General features: G+C 35.7%; 1 protein-coding gene across 1 annotated transcript in view; it reads left to right on the top strand.

Annotated features, from left to right (window-relative positions):
- Positions 1-17,971, top strand: part of LOC146395793 (uncharacterized) — a 116,556-nt gene that overhangs the window by 16,175 nt on the left and 82,410 nt on the right. The gene's annotated exons all lie outside the window — the stretch shown is intronic.

Here is a 17,971-nt window from a genome sequence, read left to right as displayed (position 1 = left end):
AGGGAGTGAGGGAAACCTGCATTGAACTCTGAATTAATTACAGAACTGCTTTTCTGTGGGGCTCAAACAGATGTAATTATAATAAATTTGTAATTAATTTACTAAAATCCACTAGATCAGCATTTCTCAAACTATATTTGACCCCCCAATTTTTTTTTAATCTCAATGCATCACAGTCACAACACTTAAAAAAATTAAAATGAATTACTAAAGAAATAAAGATATATAATACACAAGCGCAAGGTTTTTCATTCATTAGTCAACAGACTTATTAAATTTTAATATATTTAGAACAAACATAGCATAAGGAAATAATTAAATATATGCATTATTCATGGTGACTGTGAGTAATCAATTAATATAAAAATATTACACACATTTTTGTCATTCTACATTTATTACTAAGTGGAAATGTATGAGAGGGATGATTCTCCATATTAAATACCCACAAGCACACATTAAATAAAGATCACCTATATTAACAATTAAATATTAACATGATAAATGAGTTTGCATCTCACTTATTAACTTATCTACTGTAGGTTGCATTGAAATAGTGCTACTAGCAGAAAATAATATATATCTAAAGTACTTCAAGGTCTTGTTTTAATAACATCCATAGTAGCAAAACAGTGCCACTGTCCTGTGTTAATGAGAATCAAAGAGATTTTAAAGCAGCTTCAGAGAGTTTAGATTATTCTTTTAAACTGTTATCCACAGTGTAGCAAGTAGGAGTTCCCATTGTGGCTCAGTGGTTAACAAACCCGACTAATATCCTAGTATCCAAGAGGATGCAGGTTCTATCCCTGGCCTTGCTCAGTGTTGCCATGAGCTGTGGTTGCAGAAATGGCTTGGACCCGTGTTACTGTGGCTGTGGGTAGGCCGGGAGCTGTAACTTCAATTCAACCCCTAGCCTGGGAACTTCCGTATGCTGTAAATGCAGCCCTAAACAAACACACAAACAGATAAATAAAAATCACAATGTAGCAAGTAATCTCTATTGTTAAAATTCATTTTCAATCTGTCATCAGTAGCTAGTCACAATAATTTATCTTATACATTTAGGTTTAAGTTTAAATTTTTCCTTTGACTAAAAAAATATATTTTGATCATAAACTTCCTATGCATGTATCTTTTCTTGAAAGAAATATAATTCAAAAAGTCCTACCAAATTTTTAGGATGTTTGGCAATAATATTTCACAGATGTACAATATTAAGCTCCTAATTAATTGATAATTGCCCTTAAATTGTGGAATATTATGAAAATTTTTGAACATCTGTTCTTATTTCTAAACTTTGTTTTGGCCCTTTTTATCTCACATGCTATTAAAAAACACATCCATCCATTCCTTCTTTGCATGGGAATCATTAAAAAATAATGATGGTAAATAAAAATCAGTGGTTTTCCAAAATATATGTTTATATCAGGACTAAACTGACCTACTTCACAGTAACACAAAAAAAGCATTCATCCACAGTTCAGCTATCATTGAAATAATTCTTCTAATTATTCACTGCTGTACCTTGGCATGCAATAAATGTCTGATGTTTAGATAATTGCATATAAAAAAGAGCAATCTAAAATATAATATATATTATTTAGATAACTCATAGTTCTTACTAAAGCGCTAATGATGCTATTTTGTGAAGCTGAGGTTTTGGGTTTTGTTTGCTGTTTGTTTCGTTTGTTTGGTTGGTTGATTGGTTAGGGTTTTTTTTTTTTTTTTTTTTTGTCTTTAGGGCTGCACCCATGTCAAATGGAAGTTCCCAGGCTAGGGGTCCAATCGGGGCTACACTACAGCCACAGCAACGTCAGATCCAAGCCACGTCGGTGACCTACACTGCAGCTCATGGTAATGCCGGATCCTTAATCCACTGAGCGAGGCCAAAGATTGAACCCACCTCCTCATGGATCCTAGTTGAGTTTGTTATGCTGAGCCAGAACAGGAACTCCTTGCTGTTTGTTTTTGGGTTTTGTAGCAGTAATTCCTCAATAAAGGAAGCAGTGTATGATTTACATTTACATAAACATTTTAATCCTCCAAGGTGGCCTGCCTCCTGGTTTTGTCCTCTTGTGTGTCTCCCTTTGTGTGACAAATAGCATATGGCAATATGATGGTATGTAATCATGATAAGATTGCAGCATCTGTCATGAGGGTGCTCACTCTTCCTGATTCTCTTGTGGATCACTTACCCTGGGAAAAGCAATTCTGAGAGCCTCTGTTAAGAGGTCACTAGGGTAGTCAAATGACCAAAGCTAGTGACAACCGAGGCCTGCCAACAACCATGTGAGTTGTGGGAAGGTCATCTTTCAGCTCCATTTGAGTCTTCAGATGGTTGCATTTATGGCCAACAACTTGCCAGCAATCTCATGAATCACCCTTAGCCAGATGATCCACTCAGGTTTACCCATTGCAGATCCATGGAACCGGTGAAAAAAAACAATGACATTTTAGGCTATTAAGTTCTGGATGATTTATTATGAACCACAGATAACTGATATGCTGGGAAAACGAAATCATAATGTTTTCCTGTCTTTGTATTTGGCTCATCAGAGCTGAGTTCTCCCACAATGTACCACTGCAGTGTTAAGCCCTTTAAGAGCAGGCTGTGCTTGATAACAATAAAGATAAACAAAGGAATCATTCATTCTTATCTTCTTCATATTCAAAGAACAGATATTTTAACACTATTTGAGCATTTTGTAAGATGAAATTAAAATACTTTGATAGGGTTATGTTGTTCTAAGATTTGGTGTTCCATATCATTAACCATTTCCTAACAATGTCAAGCTATGTTATAACAGTTAACTGATACTTGACCTACTGCCATCAATTTGCCCAACATTTACAGGTGTACATCTTTGATAGAGTTTTTTATAATGTTTCAGCAATTGCATATGGTATTTGAGTCTTCAACCTTATTTGTTACTTTATAAGAAGCCCTCTTATATAAAGCCATGTTTATATTTGAATCATTGAACATCAGCTTCTTTTGAGTTTTTAACTCAAATATTTTCTTTCATAATGTATTAATGGTTGAATATGTTCCCTTTTTCTTTTTTTGAATATGTTCCCTTTTATTTTCTATATAAATGCTACTTAAATTGTAATAGAATGGATGCTTCATTACTCAGTACATCCCTTACAAATGGCACACCGTTATTCTAGCATCCCAATATGAATCAATATTTGAAAGATCATACATTTGAGTAAAATGTATCAACTATTTCGGTTTTGTTTAGAATTCCTTGCATAGTTGTCATTAAGCTTGCAACCACTGCTTCATACAGAAGAATTTATACTAATTCATGTTGAAAAATAACAAACTTATTTCACCCTATTAAAATTACAGTGAAAAAAAAAAACACAAAATAGGAGTTCCCACCGTGGCTCCGTGGTCAACGAATACGACTAGGAACCATGAGGTTGTGGGTTCCATCCCTGGCCTTGCTCAGTGGGTTAAGGATCTGGCATTGCTGTGAGCTGTGGTGTAGCCCACAGATGTGGCTCAGATCCCATGTTGCTGTGGCTCTGGCATAGGCCTGCAGCTACAGCTCCGATTAGACCCCTAGCCTGGGAACCTCCATATACCGTGGGGAGCAGCCCTAGAAAAAGGAAAAAAAAGAAAAAGAAAAACACAAAATATAATTTCTAATGTAGATAATACTATAAAGCTATACATTTTTAAAAGTTTTGATAAAAGATTTTTCCTAAAAGTTATACAGATAACTAAATGCTTAAACTTTCTCATAGTTTTCATACTTTAGACATTCATTTAACAGATTAATCCTAATGCCTCACATGAGTAGTACTTATTTCATACAGGATATAATTTATCATGTAAGATCATCAGCACTCAGATGTATCTGTTTCTGTTCAGTAAGACAAGTTCCTGGGTTCTGTGCTTTAAATATTGCAGAAGTGTTAAATTTCTATAAATGTTTCCAAAATATTTTAAATGTTTGTATCACATTGTCATTACTCTTAAATGAGTTCATTGACTGGCATCAATCCACAGACCACTTTTGAAGTCTTACATGAGCTTTCCTAGCTCCTCTAAATTTGACTTAATTTTTACAAATGAGAGAGAACCTCTTGTGAGACTTGGTGCAGAGCAAGAAGGCAACTCACATTTACACAATAAGATATTTTTATATTTAGATAAACTCAGATACCCATATTAGAATGAAAGAGTGGGTAAAACTCATTTGTCTACTGTTTTTAAAATTCCTTTGGGCATGTGACTGCTTAGTCTAGTTGGTTGGGTCACTCTATTATAGATGAGATCATTAATTTTTTATTTTTTTAAGAAACCTGATAGGCACACCACAATCTGTCAGATGACAAAGAGAAAATAGTTTAGTAATGAGTTCAATGTCCTTTATTCCAAGGAAAATAATGCAGGAGGTGGGGGCATACAGTGCCTCACCAACAGTGGAGAAATTTTTCCAAAGAATTTTGGGCAAGAGTGAGTTTTATAACAGTGTTAGAGGCAGGAACTTGGAAACAGGGCATGGTTGGCAGGGCTTGCATAGCTGATCTTTTTTGGAAAAATCAAAGAACAAGGAAATAAGTAGGGAGCACAGAGTTGGCTTACTATTGAGGATTAGATGACTGGCTTAACTGTGTTTCTGGTAAGGGGAGATTTTATAGGAATACAGAAATCCCCTTTGAAGGTGTGGCCCACCAGGCGGAAGTGGTGCCATCGTGGGCCTAGACATTTATTTCAATAAGCCTTTATCATTAAGTCCAACCAACCTTTGTCCAACATTCCTTGAAGATATAAAATCATGCCCTTCTACCATTAGATTACATTAAAATGCATATTTTATTTAGACTAAACTCAGAATAGAATATTCTATCAGCAAGAATGCACAGGGGTAGTCCAAACTTGTAATGCCTCAGGATGGTCTCTTTCTGGCTTTGAAAATGAATTATAATCCCAGGCTTACCATTCTCTAACTATGTGGCCCTGGGAAAAAATATTATCTGTTCTGATCCTGAGAAGATACCTAACAAAAAATAGAGATAACAACATGTGGAATTCTTCTGTCAGTTTGAAATTACACACATAAAACATGGATGTGTGGGAAGTTCCCTTGCTGCATCTGTGGTGCAGGCCATAATTGTGGCCTGGGTTCAACCCCTGGTCCAAGAACGTCCCTATGCTACTGTTGTGGCCAAAAAAAGGGGAAAAAAATACTGACATGTCTTAAAATATAGCATAAATTACATGAATGGAAATAATTGCTAAAAGAAACCATACGATCATGAACTCTAGAAACTGCAATCTGGAGCATTTTCTTTCTTCTACACACTGTTTTCAAAATCAGGAAAAAATACACAAAGACCAAATTTTTGATTAAAAACAAATAAACAAACAAAGATCTGGTAATACTGGCAATGTTGAGTTTATTGCCTGGCAATAATCATTGCAGCTGCTCTCTTTGGGTAAAACATGTATCCCACCAAACCCCAAGAATGTGACATCTGGCACATTTTATCCATCTTTTTTTGAGGGGGCGCAAACCAGAGGCATATGGAGATTCCCAGGCTAGGGGTCAAATCAGAACTGCAGTCACCAGCCTACACAACCACAGCAATGTGGGATCCGAGCCACATCTGCAACCTACACCACAGCTCACTGCAATGCCAGATCCCAGACCCACCGAGCAAGGCCAAAGATTGAATCTACATCTTCATGGATACTAGTCAGATTCATTTTTGCTTAGCCACGATGGGAACTTCTTCATCCCTTTTAATGACCAGTTTCACCAGAATATTAATTTAAACATGATTTCCTTGTTGAACACTCTTCCTACCTAAAAGCTTCATATAGTCAGTTTTCTTATGTCTGGATCTTAACCTTGAAGAATACAAACCACATGCTGAATTGGTTTGTATCTTTCACAGCAATGATCAAATGGCTAAAAACATATGGTCAATATTCTTTCCAGGTCAATAATTATCAACAATTAGTTATCTGACATCTTCCACATGCTGGGTCCGTATTAAGTCCTCTACACTCACATTATTATTCCTAGTCTCAGCTTCATACGGAAAGTATTTTCTTTTTCTTTTCTTTCTTTTTTTTTTTTTTTTTTTTGGCATAACCCACATGCTAGAAGTTTCTATGACAGAATCCAATTTGAGAACTGCTTGACACCCTAGTTGGTGTTCCTTCCATATCCTAAATTACTACCAAAGATGACAATATAAATGGGAAAGGTACAGCTTAGACCGCCAAACTGAAGTAAACTTAGAATTGTGTAACTTTTAGACTGTGCCCAGAACAGAGCATTTAAGTCTAAAATTCTGTCTTGGACATATTGAGGAATTAAAGTAAAATATATATATGTGTATGTGTAGTGTATATATCTATTTAAGAATATATATATAAAGTCAAATATATATATATTTATGTATATATGTATGTATTTGTGATATATATAACATTGATTTTATTATGTATTTAAAGACATCCCAAGAAAGTTTTACTGCTATTATAGTTAAAATGTTATTGTGTATATAGAAGCCACTATCTTATTAAATAAAACAACACCAATAGAAATGAAGATCTGTGTATGTTTCTCTAATCACAAAAATATCCATTCCTTTCTGAGTTGGCAATTCTTTTGAATTAATATTTGCTATCTCTATAATTTCAAATATTTTTATTACATTTATATATATGTATATATATCCTTGTGAAATATGCAGTATTATATTGAAAAATAATTTACTTAACTCTAGCTCTTAGCTAATTATACAATTCCAGATTTTAAATTATTTCTTGCAGTCCTATAAAGATATTCTATTGTGTATGTCTTCTATTATTGTGATTGAGTAGTTATCCTTTGTGCCTAAGCTTTTTCCTCCCTCTGGATGATTTGATGTTGTATAGTTTTACTCTGATATATCTAAATACATATTTTTTATTATTTATCCTTCTTGGAATGAATTTTTCTTCCTGAATATTACTGAGTGTCATCAATTGAAAAATTCTCAGATATCTTTTCTCATCCCTTTTCACTACAATGTTCTAATTGGAACATCCCCTGGGAGTCCAATTAGATGTATATTGGGTGTTTTTTTATTATATCCTCAATGTGTATGAACCTTCTTTCATAGCTTCTTTTAGTTTCTCTGTGTTGCATTCTGGATCATTTATCCATATGTATTTGCCGGTACTCTAATGCTTTTTTTTTTTCACTTTGTTTTTAATTTGTTTTATAACAGATTGGTTGTTTTTTAAATATGCCAACTTATTTTTGAAAGTTGTACCCATACTTTTTATACAAAATATTACTTCCTTAAATACATATTTATAAGCATCTGCTAACATAATATTACATTTAGTTCTCTCTGTTGTTTGCTCTTTCTTTCTGCTGACTCTTTCACATGCTGTATTTTTTTCCAGTAATTTGTAATTTCTGTTTGTGAGCTCCTATTCAGCTGATATCATTCAATAGAAATCCCTCAGTATATAGGTTGAGCTTGAGTTTCTTTAAAAAATATTTCCATTTGCTTCTTTCAGTCTCTCTAAGGCAGTGCGTCTCTAGCTTTACCGTGTGTGGTAGAAAGAATAAAAACCCTTCAAAGATGATCAGGTCTTAATTCCCAAAACTTGTGTATGTTATCTTCTATGCCAAAGGGAATTTGCAGATGGCGGTTTAGTTAATGATATTGGATTATGCACTAGGGCCCAATATAACCACAAGGATTCTTATAAGAGGAAGGCAGGAGGGTCATAGTGAAAGAAGGAGATGTGATCATAGAAACAACATGGAAAGACAGAGAGAGAGAGGGAGAGGGGTTTAAAAAGTTAACACTGCTGGCTCTAAACTTGGAGGAAGGTACAAGCAAAGATGCGGGCAGCCTCTAGGAACCTAAAAAGGCAAAGGGACAGAGTTTTGCCTATAGCATCCTGAAGCAATGTGGACTTCCTATACTTTGATCTTAGAACTTTGGATCTCTAGTAAGAGCAAACTTGGGTTATGTCCACTAAGTCTGTGGTGTCATCTGTTTGTTCCACTCGTTTTGTTAGATCAGCAATAGGAAACCAAGGCAATGTGCATGCAAATTACTTGGGTTCTTGTTGAGCAAAGACATCTGTTGATAGGCCTGGGAAAGAGTGAGAGTTTCTGTACTTCTAGGAAATTTCTAGGTTATCCATATGCTGTTGGCTATTTGTGCACCACATTTTGAATATCAGGGATCTAGGGTAATATTAGCCTAAAAAGATATTAAAAGTTTTTTCTAAAGTTTTCCCAGATTATGAAGGTCATGAAAATCAAACCTCAAACCCTGTATGAAGGCATTTTTTTTTTTAACCCAAACTTTCAGGGAGATGAGGTCCCCAACTTTCTGAAGATGTCTTTTTTAAGCTTCTCTCATGGTGTTAACTCAACATATCTGTTTGTTTGTTTGTTTCCTGTCTGCTGAAGAGGACTTAAAACCCAAGGCAATAAATTTATGGTACAAGCAAATGTATGTGAGAAATCTTTTATACTATGTTTTGTTTACTTTGCTGGTTTCAGCTCCTCTGTCATTTTTGGTCTTTATATCTTCCTGCTATCTCATCAATGCATTCATGAAGATATCTGTTGCATTTTATCTGGGATTTCAAGTTATTCTTGTAGCAAGAGGAATATTTAACTCGTTATGGTCCGAGAAATAGCATCTTCATCTATATTTGAAAATTTGAAAATTCCATACTCATTTTTCAGTGAATGTCTCCTTAATTCTTTGTCTTCTTTTTGCTGATTCTTGCCACTATGGCCAATTAATTGTAAATTAAAACTTTATGTCTATTTATAGTTAATAGCAGTTTTAAAGAGTAAAAGTCAATATTGAAGAGATCAAGTGCTTAATACAACTAGTGTATATTTGAATTGCTTTAGACATTTGGATTAAAGAAAAACAGACAGGAGTTTTCCCTGGTGCTCTAGAGGGTTAAGGATTCATTATTGTCACTGCTGTGGCTCGGGTCACTGCTGCAGCATGAGTTTGGGCCAGGCTCAGGAACATCCACACAAAAAAAAAGGAAGGAAGACAATGTAGGTAAATTTTTAAAAATCTGCATTTTCTGTTAAATTTCAGTCATTAACTTAAACCTTTGTAGATGCCATTAGCCATGGACTTTATATACATTAATTAGTTCATTTGATCTTTACAGCAACTTTATAAAGATTATCCTGATTTTAGACATGAGAAAACTCAGTCTCAGAAAGAAAATAGAGAATACTCCTAGAAATGGAAGACTGTATACATTTAAGAATAACAATAGGAGTTCCCAGTTGTGGTTTAGCACGTTAAGGACTTGTCTCTGTGAGGATACAGGTTTGAACACATTTGACCTCACTGGGCTAAGGATCTGGCAATGTTAAAAGCTTCAGCATAATTTCAGATATGGCTGGGATTCTGAGTTGCCCTGGCTGCAGGTTGGATTGGACCCCTAGCCTGGGAAATTCCATATGTGGCAGGGAATTTCCATATGTTGCAAGTGTGGGTATAAAAAGCAAAATGAATAAATAAATAAATAAATAAGCACATCCCAATGTTTATTATATATCTGATTGTGCCAAGATGAGAAAGAAACGATATCCCACTTGGAAAATAGAGAGTCTGTAGTGGAATCAAGGACTTTCTCAGGTCAAATATATGCTTCTACTATTCCATGTTGGGTCTAAAACTGTCCAAAATAAAGATTTGCAATTGACTTGGGGCACTGCATGGAACTCTACCTACAGTCTCTTTCATATGCTGCAAGCCAATTAGGGTAAATATTTATGGAAAATTTTGGCAAGTGCAAAATAATGTACATGAGCAAATAATCCCATTTTTGATACATACATACACGCACATAAACACAAATACTCTAGTACTAACTGTTACTATCTTATATTAATGGATCCCAAATTCCTGACCTATGTTCCTCAACATATTCTACATCTAATTTCTTGACAGAGGCATATTTTCTCCCACTTCATCAATATCATTAGATCATTTCACTGAGAAGATTTGTCATTAAGCATGAAATTTTTGATTGCCTTTCTCCATATTATATACTTTCTACAACCAAAAACATCCTCCAGTCACAAATGCCACCTTCATTTCAAAGCTAATCTCTCCATGTGCATTCTTTTTTTTTATTACTCATATGAATTCCATATGCATTCTTTATTATTTTTAATAGAATAAAATACATATATTTAAACATAATTACATTCACACAGATTATTATATCATGGATTTTAAGAAACAGATTAAGTGAATCCCTCTGGAGAAGTGGAAAGGAAAATATGCTGAGACAAATAGGAAATTTATTCTATACTTTATCCCATTTTGTATCGCTTTCATCTTTACTATTTAGTATTATATATTACATTTCAATTTTTCTTTAAAAATTAGCATTATATTAAAATTGTGTATATTATGCAACTAAAATTTATAAAGAAGAAAGCTTTATATACCATTAACTATTTTATATAGCATAATAAAAAGAATAACTTAACTGGTAAGAATAACAAAAATAATACACCCTCTGAAAATAAGTAAAATATAAAATGCATAAATTGGTTAAAAAACAGTGTAACTATATAAATATGTCCTCACAATTTGTTACATCTTATTGAGTCTTCAATATAGGCATTACACCATTCTAGGTGATGTGATAAACAAGATATTACAGACCTTACATTATACCATGGAGAGAAATGGTTATTAATAATACAATTGTAGAACTGTATTATTTAATTGTAACAGTTGCATTCTTTAATTATAATTATCATAAATTCTTTGTTGGAGAGGAAATCAGAATCAGATCTAAGAAGACTTCAGCATTCCAGGAATGATGTCGAATGACCCCCTTCATGGTGGATTATGCACTTATTTACTATGAGATATATTTCTTCTCCAGAGATTCGTTGTTTGCGTATCAATTGTAGATTTTTGGTTTGCAGTTATTCTGAAGTTTTGATATGAGTCTATATGTATATGAGATTGTTTTAACTTGTCAGTCTCTTAATTGCAAGTTCATCTCCAATGTCCTGCATTTGTGCCCAACTCTTCTCATGAATTCTGATTTTGGTGGTATAATTGTGCATGGATGATTTCATATCTTTACTGTATATATACCTTTACTGGTGAGCCTTGTCATTTGTGGAATTTTTGTTTCCTGTTGCTGATCTTTTCTTTCCTGCCTAGAGAAGTTCCTTTAGTGTTTGTTGTAAGGCTGGTTTAGTGTTGCTGAATTCTCTCAACGTCTGCTTATCTGTGAAGGTTTTGCTTTCTCCTTCAAATCTGAATTAGAGCCTTGCTGGGTAGAGTAATCTTGGTTGGAGGTTTTTTCCTTTCATCACGCTAAGTTTATCATGCCACTTCCTTCTGGCCTGCAGAGTTTCTGTTGAAAAATCTGCCAATAACCTTATTGGGGTTTCCTTGTATGTTACTTGTTTCCTTTCCCTAACTGCTTTCAAGATTTTCTCTTTGCCTTTAATTTTGGTCAGTTGATTAATATGGGTCTTGGTGTATTCCCCTTTGGGTTTATTTTATATGGTACTCTTTGTGCTTCCTGGATTTGAGTGAGTGGTTCCTTTCCCATGTTAGGGAAGTTTTTGGCTATTATCTCTTGGAATATTTTTTCTGTCCCCTTCTCTCTCTCTTTGCCTTCAGGCACCCCTATAATATGGATATTGGTGCGTTTAACATTGTCCCAGAGTTCTCTGAGACTCTCTTCATTTCTTTTCAATCTTTTTTCTCTTTTCTGTTCTGCATCCATAATTTCCACTAATCTGCCCTCCACCTGGCTTATTTGTTCTTCTGCCTCCTGTATTCTGCTGTTAGCTGCTTCTAGTGAATTTTTTATTTCAGTTTTTGTATTTTGCATCTCTTCTTGATTAAGTTTTATATCTTGTATCTCTTTGGTCAGTGTTTCCTGTAAGTTATCCATCTTTGCCTCTAGTTTATTTCCAATGTCTTGCATCATCTTTAGCATCAATAACCTAAAGTCTTTTTCCTGGATGCTGAGAATCTCCTCATTGCTTAGCTGATTTTCTGGGGTTTTTCCTTTTTCCCTCACCTGAGTTATAGTTCTCTGTCTTTTCATTTTTATAGGTTTTTGGTGTGGTGACCTTTTTTACAGATAATAGAGTTGTAGCCTCTCTTACTTCTGGTGTCTGCCCCCGTTGTGGCTGAAGTCAGTGTGGGGGCTTTCTGTAGGCTTCCTGATGGGAGGGGCTGATGCCTGCCCACTGGTAGGTGGAGCTGATTCTAATCCCTCTGGTGGGTGGGGCTTAGTCTCTGGATGGGATTAGAGGCAGCTGTGTGCCTGAGGGGGTCTTTAGGTAGCCTATTTACTGATGGTGGGGCTGTTATGCCATCTGGATTGTTGTTTGCCCTGAGGCTTCTCAGCAGCTGACTGATGGGTGGGGCCAGATTTTCCCAAAATGGCCACCTCCAGAGACAGGCAAGCTGCTGAATATTCCTAAGATCTTTGCTTTCAATGTCTGTCCCTCACAACAAGCCAGGTTCACCCCTGTTTTCCCAGGATGTCCTCCAAGAACTGCAGTCAGGTTTGGCCTAGATTCCTATGGAGACCTCACTCTGCCCTGGGACCCAGTGCACGTGAAATTCCATGTGTACCTTTTAAGAATGGGGTCTCCATTTCCCCCATTCCTGTGGAGCTCCTGCGCATAAGCCCCACTGGCCTTCAATGCCAGATGTTCCAGGGGCTCTTTCTACCAGTGCCAGGTCCATGCACATGAGGGTTTGATGTGGGGCTCCGTGCTCTCACTCCTGTAGGTGAGTCTCTGTGAACCAGTTAGTTTCCAGTCTGTGGGTCTTCCCACCTGGAAGGAGGTATGGGGTTGTTTATATCGTTAAATCACCCCTCAGACTGCTTGATGTGTCCTCCTCTTTTCTTCTGGATTAGGATATCTTTTTTAAGGTTTCTTGTCCATTTGGTTGAAGATTGCTCAGCCTTTAGTTGTGAATTTTGTTGTTTTTTAGGAGAGAAGTTGAGCTCCAGTCCTTCTATTCTGCCATCTTAATCCTCTCTCCTTCATGTGCATTCTTAATCCCAACACTTTTTATGTCCCAGAGATTGAGTTCTATTGATTATTATTGCATCTCTTTTACTTTTTTTAATTTCCTTTTTTAAATTAAAGTATAGCTGATTTACAATATTGTGGCTTTTTTAAAAAGTTAGAGTTGATTTACAATGTTGTGGATCTCTTTTTTCTTTAATTTCTCCCTCTGACATTTTTTTCCTTTGTTAATCATTCTTAAAGCTCTCTCACCCTAAAAACCAAATTTTCCTTTGCTCTCTATGCTATATGACCTGTAAGACATTTTTCTCCTTTTCTCTTTTCACTCAAACATCACAAAGAAAAACCTGCCCTCTGTCATCTCACCAAACATTTTCTTCTCAAGTCATGGTAATTGAGTTCCTATTCTCACAAAAGAACTGAAACTTTTCTTAATAGAATTAAGTTGCCAAATTTAACTGACATTTATCCGACCTTATATTAATTATATTTCCTGTGATATTTAGCATCACTAATCACTCCATACTTGAGAAAATGTCTAATTTCTGCACATGGATACTTCTAAGATATTCTTGGGAATTATTACATATTAATTTTCCATACATTTCTGTCCTCGAGTCTCTGCTTTTATCATTCATTATACTTTGGTAGTTTAGGCGATCACTTCCATTCTCATAATTTCAACTTCCTCTTGAATGCTGATAACTCATGAATCCATTTCTTCTATCTGTCGTCTCCCCACCACACTTCGATTACTCTTTCTCTCACTGCCTGAGGGTCAATTACTTCTGAATGCCCTACAAGTTCTTCACATTGTCCAGCTTCAAAATGAAATTGATTTTCTTCCCCTACATGTGCCTTCATCATATATCAATCAAAAGCGCCACCATTAATCAGTTCACATTTCAGAATTACCCTTGACTGCTCTCTTCTTAACTCTCACAATTAATTCAACCATGTTACTTATCAATTAAAATCTAATCAGGAGACAGAACCCACACAGTAATTTGAAATGAGAAAACTTAATATAAAGACTATACCAGGGGAATAAAAGTAAGAACAACTCTAAAAAGTGCCCTAATGCTAAAGGAGAATATCCATGGGAAAAAAAAAATAAACTTGGAAGTAGAGATTCTTTCTTTTTTTTTTCTTTACATTCTTTTTTTTTAAATTGAAGTAGAGTTGATTTACAGTGTTGTGTTCCTTTTAGGTGTATAGCAGTTATTCAGTTATACATACATATATATTTATTTTTTCAGACTATTTCCCCTTATATGTTATTACAAAATGTTGAGTATAGTTCCCTGTGCTATATGGTAGGTCCTTGCTGGTTTTCTTCTTTATATATAGTAGTATGTATATGTTAATTCCAAATTCCTAAATTACCTCTCATACCCTTTCTCGGGGTAACCATACATTTGTTTTCTACACTTGTGGGCCTATTTCTGTTTTGTATATATGTTCATTTGTGTCTTTTCTTTTTTTTTTTTTGATTCCACATGTAAGTGATATTATGTGATATTTTTCTTTTTCTGTCTGGCTTACTTCACTTCTTTAAGACTCGGTTTCAGACTTTGTTAAAATACCTATGATACCAGATCACCAGGCTGTGGAGGAATTCTCAGGGTTGAACTGAGTCAGAATTAGTTTACAGTTTCTAGGAAAACTGTAAACACTTGTCTGATAGAGAACAACTGGAATTTTCAAGAAGGAAGAAAACCCTCTGCAGTACAGTCAACCAGACCTGGTGGGAAGGTCCACAGAAAGGGGTCAGGGCTTTAGAAGATGCCACGTGGCTAGAAATGTGAGCTATATGGTGTCTGTGATAGGTGTTTCTTGACACACCTATGAGATAAAGTTGGACCCAGGCTCATAGATGGATGCATAATAGAAATTAAGGCCTCAGGATCCTGCTCACTGAATGGATAGAATGAGGCCTGGGGAACCCAGTGTCCTCACTGAGAAGACTGTGGTGAGGTGGTAACCAGCTCAGACTGGTGGTGCCCTGCATGTGCAGCTATATGGCAAGAGGAAGAAAAATCCAAAAGAAGCACACCCAGGGAGTTCCCCTTGTGACTTAACAGGTTAACAACCCAACATACTCTCCATTAGGAGTGCCGGTTTGATCCCAACCCTGCTCATGGATTAAGGATCCAGTGTTGCCGCAAGTTGTTGCATAAGTCACAGATGTGGCTCTGATCTGGCATTGCAGTTGTTATGGCATAGGCCAGTAGCTGAAGCTCAACCCCTCTCCTCGGAAATTCCATATGCCACAGGTTCATCCCTAAAAAGAAAAGAAACAAAAGAAGCACACCCAAACCAGAAAGAGAAATATCTTCCTTTTCCAGTTTCCTTCCTGTCCCTTCTACTGGTAATGCTTACTGCTGGGCCATCTGTAAAAGAGAATTGCTTACAAGGTCCTACTCTGTTATCATAGCCCAGGTAATGAAGAATGATTTTGGAGCTGTGAAGCCATGCATTTATAAGTGCAAGTAACTGTCAAATACATGTTGTTTTAAGTATGTCTTATATTTGTATGTTAACCTCATTTTCTTTATCATTGTCATTTCTTAACTTTCACCACTCAAATTTAAAAATCTGTTTTCTACTGATCCAACTAAGCGACCTATCCAAAGGGGAATTCTAAGTCACTCTTCTTGAGAGATTTCAAAAATACTTGTTTTTTGTAAAGAAACACTGAAGTTATTTATCCAGGAAATAAGCACCTTTCCCGATTTTTTATGGCGAGATTGCTTAGCATCCATTAGCTGTATTTGTGAATGAGAAACAAAACAAATCTCACTGGCATATGACAATAAGGTGTATTTTTCCTTCAAGAGTTTGTGGTTTGACTGATGTTGCATCATGTATGCCAGGCATGGTTAGGTGGCTTTGAGTAGCTCCTTGGGGCTAATTAGACTCCAAACATTTTCCAGCAGCAGGCTAGTAAGGGCACCTTAAACTCATGACGAGGGTTGAAATGCAAATGAAAGTATCAAATTGCACAGGAGTTCTCTTGTGGCTGAGGAGGTTAAAGATTTGATACTGTCACTGCAGTGGCTCAGGTCACTGCTGTGGTGAGTGTTCCATCCCTAGCCGGGGAACTTCCACATGGCATGAGTGCAGCCAAAAAAGAAAAAAAGTGCAAAGTCACTTTTAATCCCTTGTGTCCATCTTTTTATATCCTCATCCTAAACAGGTCATAAGATAAATATAAAATCAAAGAGATGTGAAGTATAAGTGTCCCATGAAACGGAGGAGGGAGGAAATAATTTTGAAAAACCTAATCTCTATACTTTCTCTTGTATTACTTCCCATCACCACCAATCTGATAAAATCATGTTTTGATTAATTACATGGAAGATGAATTACCCTACCTTACTATCATAATTCCAAAGAAAGCAAAAACTCTTGGGATTTTATTTAATGTGTACAAACTTGTCATCGCTAAATGTATGATTTGTTAGAGTTTTTGAAGTGGTGCAAATAACTTACAGAGCTTTCAATGATTTCATGTTGCCTATTGATCTTAGTTCAACAGTTTCTGTTATAGAAAGTATCAATCAAATTTATTCTTTCATGGTATCTTGCTGTCCTTTGGAGAACATATTTCTCTTTTAAGACTCCAGTGATTTTTTTTTTTTTTTTTTTTTGCATGCTTGTCATGTTCATCACACCCCCAGCAGCTGTTCACCTTTCTCTTTTTGCTCCATGTGTCTCAATCTAAAGTTTCTGAGTAATGTTCAGAGTCAGGTAATGACTCTGTAGTCTTTGTGATTCTTTTCCTCTCCATTTGTCTTCTGTAGCAATGAGTCCGTGTGCCTCATATTCCTACTCACAAATTCCTTTTTTCGATTTTTTATTAAAGTTCAGTTGATTTACAGTATAATGCCAATTTCTGATGTACAGCAAAGTGACCCAGTTATACATATATTCCTCTTCTCATATTATCTTACATCAGTTTCTATCCCAAGAGATTGGATATAATTCCACGTGCTATACAGTAGGACATCATTGCTTATTCATTCTAAGTGTAATCATTTGGAAAATAAAAAATGGGAGTTCCCATTGTGGCTCAGAGGGTTAAGAACCCAACTAGTATCCATGAGGATTCAGGATTGATCCCTGGCTTTGCTCAGTGGGTTAAGGATCTGGTGTCACTGCAAGCTGTGGTATAGGTCAAAGAAGTAGCTTGGATCCTGTGTTGCTATGACTGTGGTGTAGGCCTGCCGGCACAGCTCTGATTTGCCCCCTAGCCTGGGAACTTCCATATATGGAAGGTGCAGCCCTAAAAAGGAACAAAAAAAAAATGTAATCATTTGCATCTACCAACCTCAAACTCCCTGGCCATCCCTCTCCCTTCCCCCCACCTTGGTAACCAGAAATCTGTTCTCTATGTCTGTAAATTTGTTTCTTTTCTATAGATATGTCCATTTGTGCCATATTTTAGATTTCACAATTAAGTGATATCATACAACATTTGTCTTTCTCCTTCTGACTTATTTCACTTAGTATGATCATCTCTAGTTGCATACTTTGCTGCAAATGGTGTTATCTTGTTCTTTTTTATGGCTGCCTACTCACACATTCTTGAATATTTAGAGCTTCATATTTTAAGGGGATCTGGGACTTCATTACCTGTATTGAGTACAAAATATTTATACTAAGTATGTTGCTTTCTTGCTAACTTCTGCTTATGCATAGCCACTATAAAAGAATTGTTCTTATATAAGTAACATAGAATAGACTCAAAAATGTAAATACAACTTGAAATGCTGGAATAAATATCCATTGTCATTTTGCACAAAATATAATTTAGCCAAGAAAAAAGTAAAGGAGTAGAAATGGAAATGATAAAAAGCCCGAAGAAATAAAAGAGTACAGTATCCAAAATTAAGCACAGTTTCTTGCCAAAAGGG

This window comes from Sus scrofa, chromosome 15 (genome assembly GCF_054392235.1).
Source record: "Sus scrofa isolate SSC_HxYL_T2T_F1_AM1 chromosome 15, Sscrofa_HxYL_maternal_Yorkshire_Landrace_v2.0, whole genome shotgun sequence".
In the NCBI taxonomy this organism is placed as follows: Eukaryota; Metazoa; Chordata; class Mammalia; order Artiodactyla; family Suidae; genus Sus; species Sus scrofa.
Note: the sequence above shows the minus strand (reverse complement) of the source record. Positions and strands in the feature narration are given on the sequence as shown.